General features: G+C 37.7%; 1 protein-coding gene across 2 annotated transcripts in view; it reads right to left on the bottom strand.

Annotated features, from left to right (window-relative positions):
* LOC145687808 (dual specificity calcium/calmodulin-dependent 3',5'-cyclic nucleotide phosphodiesterase 1-like) overlaps window positions 1–18121 on the bottom strand; it is a 714058-nt gene that overhangs the window by 399746 nt on the left and 296191 nt on the right. The gene's annotated exons all lie outside the window — the stretch shown is intronic.

The raw sequence follows: 18121 nt of genomic DNA, 5'->3' as shown, positions 1-18121 counted from the left end.
CCGGGGGCACTGCTGATAACATTCTATTTGTTATTGTATTATAAACGTATTATTTTGATCTCGCCAGGGGCGCTCTGAGGAGGCAGTGTCCCCCAAAAAGAGTCTGAAAGAAACATTGGGCATCATTTTCACGATATAGTGTCCATACAAGACAACAATACATTTTGTCTCGCGACAACAGTGTTTGCTTGAAACCGGAAACGATTGCAAAATATCTCTCTCCCCTTTTATGTTCCTCGCTAAGATATATGCGTATACCAAATTTGAAGTGAATACCACAAATGGAAAGTATAAAATATTAATTTTAAGGAAATACACACACACACAGGGACGTACGCAGGGGGTGGGTCCTGGGGGTCCGGACCACCCCCGAAATTTCAACTTTTGAGTAAATTTAGCCTAATTTTTGGTACAAGTTTAGGAATTTCAATATAAAATACACTGATATTGAGTTTGGCCCCTCCCGAAATAAATTCCTGCGTACGCTACTGCGCACACACGCTCATACACGCACACACACACACACACACACACAAATGAGCACCTTTTAAAAATTGTCTCGTCGGCAGCGTACATAATTTTAATATATAAGATACGTGGAAAAGTGCTGCTTTCGATTTAATAGTTTTAGTTGCGGGTCCGGTTGGAATGAAATGCCGTATATAATAAAGGCAAGCTTATTTTCAATCTCCTATGCTATAAAAATTAACTTTCAAAGAAGGAAAAAGTGAGAGAAAAACTCGTTGGGATTCGAACCCAGATCTTTTGCACAGTAGGCTCACGTCGTTCTCCTACACTACTCAATTCCTTAGATTTTGGTCTTCCTACTTACTATTCACATAGTACTGGTACGTAGCGGGCCCGCGTCCATGGAATTATATACCTCTATAATCGGAAACACACTTAATTGTTTGCATACTTCCACAAAACATACAAACACCAAATTTTGCATACTTGTTCGTCATGGGATGTGAGTAATGGGAAAATTCCGATATCACGAAAAAGGCGACATTTTCCATGTAAATGAAGTGTCGAAATTTTTCGTCGTTTCGAAATGCTGGTTTTTAGAGTAGTTCCGCACACCATAGAAACGTCATATTTTGTTAGGCAGTGAAGCTAGGAACATAGTTTATGATAGAAAAAAGAGCATTAAAATTCGTTTTCGTTTCGCGGCGCAAATCGAAAAAGTGTGAAATTTGTAATAGCTATATGTAGGACGTTGAAATTTCGAGGTGATGTTTATTCTCATGCGTAGTTTGCGAATCCGCCCTTAAACTTGAAAGAAATAGTCATGTTCGGTGTAAGAAAATGCTAGGAATGTTATAAGGGGGCGTCTAATTCTACACAACTTGTAGATATGGTGGAATCACGAAATTGCGTTTAAGTGTGCAGATTACCACGCATGTGAGGGGAAAAATCCGAAATGTTGGAAAAGTCGCCATCTTCGATTCAAAATGGCGGCTCAAAAATTTGTAACCATAAAAATTGTAAGTTGTGCTCTTGGTAGGTAAGCCAGGTTTCGGTATGTTATTAAGAACGTAGTTCAGTTTAAGTGAAGAAACAAATCTTTCGAGAAGTCTCCATCTTGAATGCAAAATTCCCATATTTTTGAATTGAATTCATTTGGACTCTTATGTGGTATATTGAGGAGAATAAAACAAACAAAATTCAACGTTGTTAGTTAGCTCCGCGGTAAAGTGTCTGGTTTCTGAGTAGCAGGTCTGGGTTCGATTCCCCGCCGGACCTTGTTTTATCTTGCGTTTTTTTCTCATCACGTTGCTTCGTTTTATCAAAATAGTTTCTGTTGGCATTGCGTGAACAAAATATTTTCGTTATTACAGACATAGACGGAAAGGATATATTTATACGCTAACTGTTGAGATGGTCTCGAAGCTAGGCAGTATGTTCGTGTAAAGTTTCGAAACGATACTGAAGTATTTAAAATCAAACATATGTAGCTTTGGAAATGGAGCATCACCAGTGTCTCTATCGGAAGCAATGTTCGGGGGAGGGGAGTATTACCCCGGGGGCACTGCTGATAACATTCTATTTGTTATTGTATTATAAACGTATTATTTTGATCTCGCCAGGGGCGCTCTGAGGAGGCAGTGTCCCCCAAAAAGAGTCTGAAAGAAACATTGGGCATCATTTTCACGATATAGTGTCCATACAAGACAACAATACATTTTGTCTCGCGACAACAGTGTTTGCTTGAAACCGGAAACGATTGCAAAATATCTCTCTCCCCTTTTATGTTCCTCGCTAAGATATATGCGTATACCAAATTTGAAGTGAATACCACAAATGGAAAGTATAAAATATTAATTTTAAGGAAATACACACACACACAGGGACGTACGCAGGGGGTGGGTCCTGGGGGTCCGGACCACCCCCGAAATTTCAACTTTTGAGTAAATTTAGCCTAATTTTTGGTACAAGTTTAGGAATTTCAATATAAAATACACTGATATTGAGTTTGGCCCCTCCCGAAATAAATTCCTGCGTACGCTACTGCGCACACACGCTCATACACGCACACACACACACACACACACACACAAATGGGCACCTTTTGAAAATTGTCTCGTCGGCAGCGTACATAATTTTAATATATAAGATACGTGGAAAAGTGCTGATTTCGATTTAATAGTTTTAGTTGCGGGTCCGGTTGGAATGAAATGCCGTATATAATAAAGGCAAGCTTATTTTCAATCTCCTATGCTATAAAAATTAACTTTCAAAGAAGGAAAAAGTGAGAGAAAAACTCGTTGGGATTCGAACCCAGATCTTTTGCACAGCAGGCTCACGTCGTTCCCCTACACTACTCAATTCCTTAGATTTTGGTCTTCCTACTTACTATTCACATAGTACTGGTACGTAGCGGGCCCGCGTCCATGGAATTATATACCTCTATAATCGGAAACACACTTAATTGTTTGCATACTTCCACAAAACATACAAACACCAAATTTTGCATACTTGTTCGTCATGGGATGTGAGTAATGGGAAAATTCCGATATCACGAAAAAGGCGACATTTTCCATGTAAATGAAGTGTCGAAATTTTTCGTCGTTTCGAAATGCTGGTTTTTAGAGTAGTTCCGCACACCATAGAAACGTCATATTTTGTTAGGCAGTGAAGCTAGGAACATAGTTTATGATAGAAAAAAGAGCATTAAAATTCGTTTTCGTTTCGCGGCGCAAATCGAAAAAGTGTGAAATTTGTAATGGCTATATGTAGGACGTTGAAATTTCGAGGTGATGTTTATTCTGATGCGTAGTTTGCGAATCCGCCCTTAAACTTGAAAGAAATAGTCATGTTCGGTGTAAGAAAATGCTAGGAATGTTATAAGGGGGCGTCTAATTCTACACAACTTGTAGATATGGTGGAATCACGAAATTGCGTTTAAGTGTGCAGATTACCACGCATGTGAGGGGAAAAATCCGAAATGTTGGAAAAGTCGCCATCTTCGATTCAAAATGGCGGCTCAAAAATTTGTAACCATGAAAATTGTAAGTTGTGCTCTTGGTAGGTAAGCCAGGTTTCGCTATGTTATTAAGAACGTAGTTCAGTTTAAGTGAAGAAACAAATCTTTCGAGAAGTCTCCATCTTGAATGCAAAATTGCCATATTTTTGAATTGCCTTCATTTGGACTCTTATGTGGTATATTGTGGAGAATAAAACAAACAAAATTCAACGTTGTTAGTTAGCTCCGCGGTAAAGTGTCTGGTTTTTGAGTAGCAGGTCTGGGTTCGATTCCCCGCCGGACCTTGTTTTATCTTACGTTTTTTTCTCATCACGTTGCTTCGTTTTATCAAAATAGTTTCTGTTGGCATTGCGTGAACAAAATATTTTCGTTATTACAGACATAGACGGAAAGGATATATTTATACGCTAACTGTTGAGATGGTCTCGAAGCTAGGCAGTATGTTCGTGTAAAGTTTCGAAACGATACTGAAGTATTTAAAATCAAACATATGTAGCTTTGGAAATGGAGCATCACCAGTGTCTCTATCGGAAGCAATGTTCGGGGGAGGGGAGTATTACCCCGGGGGCACTGCTGATAACATTCTATTTGTTATTGTATTATAAACGTATTATTTTGATCTCGCCAGGGGCGCTCTGAGGAGGCAGTGTCCCCCAAAAAGAGTCTGAAAGAAACATTGGGCATCATTTTCACGATATAGTGTCCATACAAGACAACAATACATTTTGTCTCGCGACAACAGTGTTTGCTTGAAACCGGAAACGATTGCAAAATATCTCTCTCCCCTTTTATGTTCCTCGCTAAGATATATGCGTATACCAAATTTGAAGTGAATACCACAAATGGAAAGTATAAAATATTAATTTTAAGGAAATACACACACACACAGGGACGTACGCAGGGGGTGGGTCCTGGGGGTCCGGACCACCCCCGAAATTTCAACTTTTGAGTAAATTTAGCCTAATTTTTGGTACAAGTTTAGGAATTTCAATATAAAATACACTGATATTGAGTTTGGCCCCTCCCGAAATAAATTCCTGCGTACGCTACTGCGCACACACGCTCATACACGCACACACACACACACACACACACAAATGGGCACCTTTTGAAAATTGTCTCGTCGGCAGCGTACATAATTTTAATATATAAGATACGTGGAAAAGTGCTGCTTTCGATTTAATAGTTTTAGTTGCGGGTCCGGTTGGAATGAAATGCCGTATATAATAAAGGCAAGCTTATTTTCAATCTCCTATGCTATAAAAATTAACTTTCAAAGAAGGAAAAAGTGAGAGAAAAACTCGTTGGGATTCGAACCCAGATCTTTTGCACAGCAGGCTCACGTCGTTCCCCTACACTACTCAATTCCTTAGATTTTGGTCTTCCTACTTACTATTCACATAGTACTGGTACGTAGCGGGCCCGCGTCCATGGAATTATATACCTCTATAATCGGAAACACACTTAATTGTTTGCATACTTCCACAAAACATACAAACACCAAATTTTGCATACTTATTCGTCATGGGATGTGAGTAATGGGAAAATTCCGATATCACGAAAAAGGCGACATTTTTCATGTAAATGAAGTGTCGAAATTTTTCGTCGTTTCGAAATGCTGGTTTTTAGAGTAGTTCCGCACACCATAGAAACGTCATATTTTGTTAGGCAGTGAAGCAAGGAACATAGTTTATGATAGAAAAAAGAGCATTAAAATTCGTTTTCGTTTCGCGGCGCAAATCGAAAAAGTGTGAAATTTGTAATGGCTATATGTAGGACGTTGAAATTTCGAGGTGATGTTTATTCTCATGCGTAGTTTGCGAATCCGCCCTTAAACTTGAAAGAAATAGTCATGTTCGGTGTAAGAAAATGCTAGGAATGTTATAAGGGGGCGTCTAATTCTACACAACTTGTAGATATGGTGGAATCACGAAATTGCGTTTAAGTGTGCAGATTACCACGCATGTGAGGGGAAAAATCCGAAATGTTGGAAAAGTCGCCATCTTCGATTCAAAATGGCGGCTCAAAAATTTGTAACCATGAAAATTGTAAGTTGTGCTCTTGGTAGGTAAGCCAGGTTTCGCTATGTTATTAAGAACGTAGTTCAGTTTAAGTGAAGAAACAAATCTTTCGAGAAGTCTCCATCTTGAATGCAAAATTCCCATATTTTTGAATTGCCTTCATTTGGACTCTTATGTGTTATATTGAGGAGAATAAAACAAACAAAATTCAACGTTGTTAGTTAGCTCCGCGGTAAAGTGTCTGGTTTCTGAGTAGCAGGTCTGGGTTCGATTCCCCGCCGGACCTTGTTTTATCTTGCGTTTTTTTCTCATCACGTTGCTTCGTTTTATCAAAATAGTTTCTGTTGGCATTGCGTGAACAAAATATTTTCGTTATTACAGACATAGACGGAAAGGATATATTTATACGCTAACTGTTGAGATGGTCTCGAAGCTAGGCAGTATGTTCGTGTAAAGTTTCGAAACGATACTGAAGTATTTAAAATCAAACATATGTAGCTTTGGAAATGGAGCATCACCAGTGTCTCTATCGGAAGCAATGTTCGGGGGAGGGGAGTATTACCCCGGGGGCACTGCTGATAACATTCTATTTGTTATTGTATTATAAACGTATTATTTTGATCTCGCCAGGGGCGCTCTGAGGAGGCAGTGTCCCCCAAAAAGAGTCTGAAAGAAACATTGGGCATCATTTTCACGATATAGTGTCCATACAAGACAACAATACATTTTGTCTCGCGACAACAGTGTTTGCTTGAAACCGGAAACGATTGCAAAATATCTCTCTCCCCTTTTATGTTCCTCGCTAAGATATATGCGTATACCAAATTTGAAGTGAATACCACAAATGGAAAGTATAAAATATTAATTTTAAGGAAATACACACACACACAGGGACGTACGCAGGGGGTGGGTCCTGGGGGTCCGGACCACCCCCGAAATTTCAACTTTTGAGTAAATTTAGCCTAATTTTTGGTACAAGTTTAGGAATTTCAATATAAAATACACTGATATTGAGTTTGGCCCCTCCCGAAATAAATTCCTGCGTACGCTACTGCGCACACACGCTCATACACGCACACACACACACACACACACACAAATGGGCACCTTTTGAAAATTGTCTCGTCGGCAGCGTACATAATTTTCATATATAAGATACGTGGAAAAGTGCTGCTTTCGATTTAATAGTTTTAGTTGCGGGTCCGGTTGGAATGAAATGCCGTATATAATAAAGGCAAGCTTATTTTCAATCTCCTATGCTATAAAAATTAACTTTCAAAGAAGGAAAAAGTGAGAGAAAAACTCGTTGGGATTCGAACCCAGATCTTTTGCACAGTAGGCTCACGTCGTTCTCCTACACTACTCAATTCCTTAGATTTTGGTCTTCCTACTTACTATTCACATAGTACTGGTACGTAGCGGGCCCGCGTCCATGGAATTATATACCTCTATAATCGGAAACACACTTAATTGTTTGCATACTTCCACAAAACATACAAACACCAAATTTTGCATACTTGTTCGTCATGGGATGTGAGTAATGGGAAAATTCCGATATCACGAAAAAGGCGACATTTTCCATGTAAATGAAGTGTCGAAATTTTTCGTCGTTTCGAAATGCTGGTTTTTAGAGTAGTTCCGCACACCATAGAAACGTCATATTTTGTTAGGCAGTGAAGCTAGGAACATAGTTTATGATAGAAAAAAGAGCATTAAAATTCGTTTTCGTTTCGCGGCGCAAATCGAAAAAGTGTGAAATTTGTAATGGCTATATGTAGGACGTTGAAATTTCGAGGTGATGTTTATTCTCATGCGTAGTTTGCGAATCCGCCCTTAAACTTGAAAGAAATAGTCATGTTCGGTGTAAGAAAATGCTAGGAATGTTATAAGGGGCGTCTAATTCTACACAACTTGTAGATATGGTGGAATCACGAAATTGCGTTTAAGTGTGCAGATTACCACGCATGTGAGGGGAAAAATCCGAAATGTTGGAAAAGTCGCCATCTTCGATTCAAAATGGCGGCTCAAAAATTTGTAACCATAAAAATTGTAAGTTGTGCTCTTGGTAGGTAAGCCAGGTTTCGCTATGTTATTAAGAACGTAGTTCAGTTTAAGTGAAGAAACAAATCTTTCGAGAAGTCTCCATCTTGAATGCAAAATTGCCATATTTTTGAATTGAATTCATTTGGACTCTTATGTGGTATATTGAGGAGAATAAAACAAACAAAATTCAACGTTGTTAGTTAGCTCCGCGGTAAAGTGTCTGGTTTCTGAGTAGCAGGTCTGGGTTCGATTCCCCGCCGGACCTTGTTTTATCTTGCGTTTTTTTCTCATCACGTTGCTTCGTTTTATCAAAATAGTTTCTGTTGGCATTGCGTGAACAAAATATTTTCGTTATTACAGACATAGACGGAAAGGATATATTTATACGCTAACTGTTGAGATGGTCTCGAAGCTAGGCAGTATGTTCGTGTAAAGTTTCGAAACGATACTGAAGTATTTAAAATCAAACATATGTAGCTTTGGAAATGGAGCATCACCAGTGTCTCTATCGGAAGCAATGTTCGGGGGAGGGGAGTATTACCCCGGGGGCACTGCTGATAACATTCTATTTGTTATTGTATTATAAACGTATTATTTTGATCTCGCCAGGGGCGCTCTGAGGAGGCAGTGTCCCCCAAAAAGAGTCTGAAAGAAACATTGGGCATCATTTTCACGATATAGTGTCCATACAAGACAACAATACATTTTGTCTCGCGACAACAGTGTTTGCTTGAAACCGGAAACGATTGCAAAATATCTCTCTCCCCTTTTATGTTCCTCGCTAAGATATATGCGTATACCAAATTTGAAGTGAATACCACAAATGGAAAGTATAAAATATTAATTTTAAGGAAATACACACACACACAGGGACGTACGCAGGGGGTGGGTCCTGGGGGTCCGGACCACCCCCGAAATTTCAACTTTTGAGTAAATTTAGCCTAATTTTTGGTACAAGTTTAGGAATTTCAATATAAAATACACTGATATTGAGTTTGGCCCCTCCCGAAATAAATTCCTGCGTACGCTACTGCGCACACACGCTCATACACGCACACACACACACACACACACACAAATGGGCACCTTTTGAAAATTGTCTCGTCGGCAGCGTACATAATTTTAATATATAAGATACGTGGAAAAGTGCTGCTTTCGATTTAATAGTTTTAGTTGCGGGTCCGGTTGGAATGAAATGCCGTATATAATAAAGGCAAGCTTATTTTCAATCTCCTATGCTATAAAAATTAACTTTCAAAGAAGGAAAAAGTGAGAGAAAAACTCGTTGGGATTCGAACCCAGATCTTTTGCACAGCAGGCTCACGTCGTTCCCCTACACTACTCAATTCCTTAGATTTTGGTCTTCCTACTTACTATTCACATAGTACTGGTACGTAGCGGGCCCGCGTCCATGGAATTATATACCTCTATAATCGGAAACACACTTAATTGTTTGCATACTTCCACAAAACATACAAACACCAAATTTTGCATACTTATTCGTCATGGGATGTGAGTAATGGGAAAATTCCGATATCACGAAAAAGGCGACATTTTTCATGTAAATGAAGTGTCGAAATTTTTCGTCGTTTCGAAATGCTGGTTTTTAGAGTAGTTCCGCACACCATAGAAACGTCATATTTTGTTAGGCAGTGAAGCAAGGAACATAGTTTATGATAGAAAAAAGAGCATTAAAATTCGTTTTCGTTTCGCGGCGCAAATCGAAAAAGTGTGAAATTTGTAATGGCTATATGTAGGACGTTGAAATTTCGAGGTGATGTTTATTCTCATGCGTAGTTTGCGAATCCGCCCTTAAACTTGAAAGAAATAGTCATGTTCGGTGTAAGAAAATGCTAGGAATGTTATAAGAGGGCGTCTAATTCTACACAACTTGTAGATATGGTGGAATCACGAAATTGCGTTTAAGTGTGCAGATTACCACGCATGTGAGGGGAAAAATCCGAAATGTTGGAAAAGTCGCCATCTTCGATTCAAAATGGCGGCTCAAAAATTTGTAACCATGAAAATTGTAAGTTGTGCTCTTGGTAGGTAAGCCAGGTTTCGCTATGTTATTAAGAACGTAGTTCAGTTTAAGTGAAGAAACAAATCTTTCGAGAAGTCTCCATCTTGAATGCAAAATTCCCATATTTTTGAATTGCCTTCATTTGGACTCTTATGTGGTATATTGAGGAGAATAAAACAAACAAAATTCAACGTTGTTAGTTAGCTCCGCGGTAAAGTGTCTGGTTTCTGAGTAGCAGGTCTGGGTTCGATTCCCCGCCGGACCTTGTTTTATCTTGCGTTTTTTTCTCATCACGTTGCTTCGTTTTATCTAAATAGTTTCTGTTGGCATTGCGTGAACAAAATATTTTCGTTATTACAGACATAGACGGAAAGGATATATTTATACGCTAACTGTTGAGATGGTCTCGAAGCTAGGCAGTATGTTCGTGTAAAGTTTCGAAACGATACTGAAGTATTTAAAATCAAACATATGTAGCTTTGGAAATGGAGCATCACCAGTGTCTCTATCGGAAGCAATGTTCGGGGGAGGGGAGTATTACCCCGGGGGCACTGCTGATAACATTCTATTTGTTATTGTATTATAAACGTATTATTTTGATCTCGCCAGGGGCGCTCTGAGGAGGCAGTGTCCCCCAAAAAGAGTCTGAAAGAAACATTGGGCATCATTTTCACGATATAGTGTCCATACAAGACAACAATACATTTTGTCTCGCGACAACAGTGTTTGCTTGAAACCGGAAACGATTGCAAAATATCTCTCTCCCCTTTTATGTTCCTCGCTAAGATATATGCGTATACCAAATTTGAAGTGAATACCACAAATGGAAAGTATAAAATATTAATTTTAAGGAAATACACACACACACAGGGACGTACGCAGGGGGTGGGTCCTGGGGGTCCGGACCACCCCCGAAATTTCAACTTTTGAGTAAATTTAGCCTAATTTTTGGTACAAGTTTAGGAATTTCAATATAAAATACACTGATATTGAGTTTGGCCCCTCCCGAAATAAATTCCTGCGTACGCTACTGCGCACACACGCTCATACACGCACGCACACACACACACACACACAAATGGGCACCTTTTGAAAATTGTCTCGTCGGCAGCGTACATAATTTTAATATATAAGATACGTGGAAAAGTGCTGCTTTCGATTTAATAGTTTTAGTTGCGGGTCCGGTTGGAATGAAATGCCGTATATAATAAAGGCAAGCTTATTTTCAATCTCCTATGCTATAAAAATTAACTTTCAAAGAAGGAAAAAGTGAGAGAAAAACTCGTTGGGATTCGAACCCAGATCTTTTGCACAGCAGGCTCACGTCGTTCCCCTACACTACTCAATTCCTTAGATTTTGGTCTTCCTACTTACTATTCACATAGTACTGGTACGTAGCGGGCCCGCGTCCATGGAATTATATACCTCTATAATCGGAAACACACTTAATTGTTTGCATACTTCCACAAAACATACAAACACCAAATTTTGCATACTTGTTCGTCATGGGATGTGAGTAATGGGAAAATTCCGATATCACGAAAAAGGCGACATTTTCCATGTAAATGAAGTGTCGAAATTTTTCGTCGTTTCGAAATGCTGGTTTTTAGAGTAGTTCCGCACACCATAGAAACGTCATATTTTGTTAGGCAGTGAAGCTAGGAACATAGTTTATGATAGAAAAAAGAGCATTAAAATTCGTTTTCGTTTCGCGGCGCAAATCGAAAAAGTGTGAAATTTGTAATGGCTATATGTAGGACGTTGAAATTTCGAGGTGATGTTTATTCTGATGCGTAGTTTGCGAATCCGCCCTTAAACTTGAAAGAAATAGTCATGTTCGGTGTAAGAAAATGCTAGGAATGTTATAAGGGGCGTCTAATTCTACACAACTTGTAGATATGGTGGAATCACGAAATTGCGTTTAAGTGTGCAGATTACCACGCATGTGAGGGGAAAAATCCGAAATGTTGGAAAAGTCGCCATCTTCGATTCAAAATGGCGGCTCAAAAATTTGTAACCATGAAAATTGTAAGTTGTGCTCTTGGTAGGTAAGCCAGGTTTCGCTATGTTATTAAGAACGTAGTTCAGTTTAAGTGAAGAAACAAATCTTTCGAGAAGTCTCCATCTTGAATGCAAAATTGCCATATTTTTGAATTGCCTTCATTTGGACTCTTATGTGGTATATTGAGGAGAATAAAACAAACAAAATTCAACGTTGTTAGTTAGCTCCGCGGTAAAGTGTCTGGTTTTTGAGTAGCAGGTCTGGGTTCGATTCCCCGCCGGACCTTGTTTTATCTTACGTTTTTTTCTCATCACGTTGCTTCGTTTTATCAAAATAGTTTCTGTTGGCATTGCGTGAACAAAATATTTTCGTTATTACAGACATAGACGGAAAGGATATATTTATACGCTAACTGTTGAGATGGTCTCGAAGCTAGGCAGTATGTTCGTGTAAAGTTTCGAAACGATACTGAAGTATTTAAAATCAAACATATGTAGCTTTGGAAATGGAGCATCACCAGTGTCTCTATCGGAAGCAATGTTCGGGGGAGGGGAGTATTACCCCGGGGGCACTGCTGATAACATTCTATTTGTTATTGTATTATAAACGTATTATTTTGATCTCGCCAGGGGCGCTCTGAGGAGGCAGTGTCCCCCAAAAAGAGTCTGAAAGAAACATTGGGCATCATTTTCACGATATAGTGTCCATACAAGACAACAATACATTTTGTCTCGCGACAACAGTGTTTGCTTGAAACCGGAAACGATTGCAAAATATCTCTCTCCCCTTTTATGTTCCTCGCTAAGATATATGCGTATACCAAATTTGAAGTGAATACCACAAATGGAAAGTATAAAATATTAATTTTAAGGAAATACACACACACACAGGGACGTACGCAGGGGGTGGGTCCTGGGGGTCCGGACCACCCCCGAAATTTCAACTTTTGAGTAAATTTAGCCTAATTTTTGGTACAAGTTTAGGAATTTCAATATAAAATACACTGATATTGAGTTTGGCCCCTCCCGAAATAAATTCCTGCGTACGCTACTGCGCACACACGCTCATACACGCACACACACACACACACACACACACAAATGGGCACCTTTTGAAAATTGTCTCGTCGGCAGCGTACATAATTTTAATATATAAGATACGTGGAAAAGTGCTGCTTTCGATTTAATAGTTTTAGTTGCGGGTCCGGTTGGAATGAAATGCCGTATATAATAAAGGCAAGCTTATTTTCAATCTCCTATGCTATAAAAATTAACTTTCAAAGAAGGAAAAAGTGAGAGAAAAACTCGTTGGGATTCGAACCCAGATCTTTTGCACAGCAGGCTCACGTCGTTCCCCTACACTACTCAATTCCTTAGATTTTGGTCTTCCTACTTACTATTCACATAGTACTGGTACGTAGCGGGCCCGCGTCCATGGAATTGCACCTCTAAAATCGGAATTGTAATCGTGTTATATATGTGTTTTTTAGGATGATTAAGGAAATGATTTCTTGTTATTTGATTGTAATAAGAAATTACAAGGACACGATTCTAATACAATGTTCTACTACAATGTAGAAAGTGGTTTTGTTTAAGTTGCTATAAACAAATTTTTTTAAAAGCCTCCAATAATATTCATATTCTAAATTACCTAGTAAATAATCGTCTTCATTGAAAATATAAGAGTAAAAATACAGGAAGACTGTATGCAATTGTCCAGTATAAATAATCGTTTCAACAAGTCTTGCTGCCCAATAATTACTTTTGTACCAAAGGACAGCATTGTAATACAGTGTACTACGTTATTGTGCAAAAACTGGTGTTCAATCAAATGTTATGAACTAATGTTTAAAAAGCCTTAACAAAATTCATATTTGTAAATTACGAACAAATTTAGTCTTCATAAAAATACAAGACGAGAGATACAGGTAGACTGCAAGAAATTGTCCAGTAAATATGAAATATTTCAAAAAGTCTTGCTGCAGGTAATATGTACTACTATGCCGAAGGGTTCCATTATAAGGGACTTTTCTATATTACACTGCAAAAGTAATGTTCTCTCAAATGTTACCAACAAATGTTTAAAAAGCCTCCAACTATAATCATATTTGTAAATCACCTACAAATTGTATCTTCAGTGAAAATACATGAATAAATATACAGGGAGACTGCAAGAATTTGTGCAGTATATATGAAACTTTTCAAGAAATCTCGCTGAGGTAATATGTACAACTATGCCCAAGGTTTCCATTATAATCCACTGTACTACATTATAGTACAAAAGTAGTGTTCACTCAAATGCTATGAAAAAGATTTAAACAATCTCCAACAATATTCATATTTGTAAATTATCTAGTAAATTGTAGTCTTCATTGTAAATAGAAGACTAAATGTGCAGGAAGACTGAAATATTTTCCCACCCTTATATCACAGATATGAATTACTTTTCCTGCAGGTAATATGTACAATTAACTACAAGGACACTATTATAATACATTGTACTAAATTACACTGCAAAACATAATATTAAAAAATGTTACGAATAAATATTTGAAAGGTTGCAAAAATCACATTTGTAAACAGTGAGTGTTTTCGCAAAATGCAAGGTTTAATAGGTAGGCTATTGGAAGACCGTGTCCGCTGTTTATGTTTGAGAAAATAAATTCTGTTATTGTCTCTAACATGTATAGGTGTGCGCAAAGTGTACATAATAAGCCATGCACATGATTGCCAGAGTAGTAGTAGTAATAGAGTTCTTTCTAATAAATTGTGTGTTTGCTTTTCAAAGTTACATGGAAGGAATAATACCGGTTGAATTGAAGTACGTGTTGGTAACAGGTGTCTGCTGTAAAGGGAAGTGAATTCCTGAAGGAATAGTTTTCTAGAACATGACACCTCATGGCAAAGGCCTGACCGGGGGCCTGGGGGCGGAGCCCCCAGCGAGCTTTAGCGAGTTTTACTCTAATGTCGAATAAGTAATTTTGCTGTCGTCAGAATAACATTGGAACACGATGCGATTTTTTTTTAAAATCTCGAGAATGAATCCCCCTACCCCCTGCTTAGAAACTCTATGAATGAAGTACCCCGCAAGTTGCTATATGAAAAGATGGCGCCAAGTTCTGGTGAACAACAGTTACAAACACTCAAGGAATCACTTTCAAATTTAGATTTGAAACTTGCCTATGTTGTCTGTTGAAAATTATAAAGTAGTTTGACATAATTGTGAGCTAGTGCCATACAGGCAACAGCCAAGTTTCAAATCTAAATTTGAAGTGAGCCAGTGAGTGTTCGTAACTGTTGTCCACCAGAACTTGGCGCCTATTTTTGTGATTTCAATTCTTTTTAAGACCACTCGTACTTGGCTCTTTTACAGGAATGTTTTTTGTTGGATATCACTTCTTTTTGTAGGCTAATTTCGAGGATAACATTTTCTTTTGGTATCAAACTCAATAACTTGTAACTTGCGTCTTACTTTTCATGTACAAGGGAATTATATCAATATTTTGTAAAGAAAAAAATAATAATACTAATTGTAAAAAAAAGAATACCTGTGCCATACACAGTGTATAGAAGTTTTTATACCATTCAATATCCTTGTAGAACATATTTAGTATTGTACACTACCAAGACTACTAATAAAAGTAATGTCATTTTTATAATTACTACTGCCCCTACTACTACTACAAGCATTCTATAATACTACTACAGGAAATAAAAACAACAACAAAAATAACAATTACTAGTACTATAAAAACTACTGCTACACTGGGCAATTGTTTTTAGAGGACTTGAGCTTTGAGGAGGGAAGAGATTATTAGTTTTTGGGGGGGAGTGCGCCATCAGCTTTGGGGGGATGGGCACCCCTGATCCTAGCCACCCACATTTTTTCACTTCTAGCCATTTTATAAGCCAATTTTCAATATTCATTCTTACGTCTCTAAAAATATAGTCATTATTAGTAAATTGTATGTAGGTAGAGGAAATTTAAACGCCAAATTTCATGTCACAGCATCATTTCCTACTATATTGTAAGTTAAATGCTGTTTATATTTTATAGCTTACATACATTATTATATTACATATTGCTAAGGTAAACGGGAACTAATTTACGAGCTTATCTGTTTCTTATTTCTTATAATTTTTAAAAAAACCGTAACCTGTCCCATTTTCAGCTGAAAATTTTATGGTCACTCTATTTATGGAGCACGGTATAATTGTAAGCTTTGTTAGGTACTTGCGGTGCATGCCTATCAAAAAAGCGAAGACATGAACTCTAAAATTGATTTTCCCCCATTTCCGCAGCCTCTCTTTTAGAAACTATCTGCTTTAGGACAAAGGTTTATATGATTTTTTTTTCTGTTTTGGTGTGCAGAATCATTTCCCAAATTTATGACACGGTGTTATTCAAGGGTGCCCATTAGGGGGGGCAAGGTGGGGTGCTCGCTCTCCTCTAGGGGAAATTGTACTTCGCAAGATCGAACACCCAATAGAATTTTTAGAATAGTTACAGCAAAATTTGAAACTATATTTGAAGTGTCGCTAATACTTGCCCCCTCCCTCTGGAAGCCTCAACATGGGCGCCCTTGGTGTTACTTAATATCTTGTATAGAAGAAAGTGAAATGAAGGCGTAACATTTGCTTTCCGTCACATTTTTGGAAATAGTGAATATTGTGTCGAGGCAGGAGTATCGTAACATGCCATATAAGACACATGATAATAGTTTGTGTTGATATTAATAGCTAGTGAATGAAACCAAAATAAGGGAAGTTAACATAACAAACGAGCTAAATTCAGGGAAGAAAAATGGACATTAAGAATACCTGTGTAATTGAAGGGATTTGGCAATTAGAGAAGCTGTTACGAGTACGTACGATTTTTTACAGAGCTGTAAACTAACCAGTGGCGTAAGGATAACTATGCAAACCCGCCTGCAAAAATAAACTTTGGGCTCTCTAAAACTACTAAATGAGTCACTTCAATTAATTATGACATATTGCAACAGAAAAAAAATGCAAGTTAATGCCGTATTTATTATTACTACGTTATATTATATGTGAGAGTTATTCTATTGTTTAGCAAATAGAGCTCCTTCGTGGCTAAGCGGTTAGCGTACGCGCCTATGACATGGGAGACCCGCGTTTGATTCCCGGCGGGAGCTATATATATATATATATATATATATATAAGAAAAAGTTCATAAGAACATGTGGCGGAAGTGCATAATTACGTAGTTATAGGGCCGAAAACGTGTAAAATGAATCTTAAAGGTCCATAGTTCCACTACTATAGGACCGATCGTAGTAGGGTCAAGACATCACTGAGGAACTAGTATGGGAATTATCCAAATATCTATCTTCCGGAACCTCCAGTACTTGCACAATCATTTTTAGAGAGGCTATTTGTGAGTACTTGCTCGCTCTCCACCTACCTCTCTAAAAATTAGCGTGCAAGAACTGGAGCATTCTTTAACATAGATATTTGGATAGTCCACATACCAGTTTCTCAGTGATGTCTTGACCCGACTACCATAGGTCCCATAGTAGTGGACCTATGAACTTTTAAAGGTCACTTGTTTCACGGTTATGCGGTAAGATCGTTATTAAAATCCCAGTGACAATTTGTCAATATCAAATTATTTTCTAAAGTAAATTAAAAGTTACATATGATGCAATGAAAGATACTGACAAGTGATTGGTCCCAAATACCATACCTTAACAGGACGGAGGTGACAAAATGGTCAGTCTCCTGTAATTTTCCTGTTTTCTTGAAGATATTATTAATAACATACTGATTTTCATCCTTTTTGACTCCAAACATGACTATAATTTTAGATTTCTCAATATAATATAGGCAGTGGCGTATTTACGATTTTGTTTCGGGAGGGGCTTTGCTAACTTTCGGGGGGGGCTTTGCCTAAAAATGTGAAAATTCTGCAAGATATTTCATATACTTTACTATAGTAAGTAAGATTTCGGGGGGGGGGGGCTTAAGCCCGGAAGCCACCCCCCTAAATACGCCACTGAATATAGGACTACCACACATAGTGTATTATAAAAATTTACCAGTATAACAAATTAATTATAAAATAAATTTATGTAAGAACAATCCACAATTTGCGAAGAAAATTATTAAGATAAATAGATGTTTGAGGAGAATAGATGTCAGTGTAAGCCTTGGTTTACACTTTACTAAAATACACATGAAAATTGACAAAAGTTTCTTAAATGGTGCTGACAGATAAGAGAAACAGATAAAACGATTATAATAAAATGATAATGTAATGTATTTATGAGAAGTAAATATTATGTTTAAAGGTTTTAAAACTTGATTTCATAGTACATTCTAATTTATAATACTATATTATTCGTGCAATATAGTATTCGAACCAATCACTGAATTAAATCAAATATTTTTTTTTTTACGATCACCACTCGGAAGTCAGCACATATTTTAACTTATTCCTTAAACTACTGCGCAATAAAACGTTACATGTTATAAAGATTGTACTGTAAGATAGAGTTATGTTTCAGCTACAACATAAGACA

Source organism: Thermobia domestica, chromosome 1 (assembly GCF_964235325.1).
Source record: "Thermobia domestica chromosome 1, izTheDome1.hap1.1, whole genome shotgun sequence".
In the NCBI taxonomy this organism is placed as follows: domain Eukaryota; kingdom Metazoa; phylum Arthropoda; class Insecta; order Zygentoma; family Lepismatidae; genus Thermobia; species Thermobia domestica.
The sequence above is the reverse complement of the archived record's forward strand: the minus strand, read 5'-3'. Positions and strand labels throughout refer to the sequence as shown.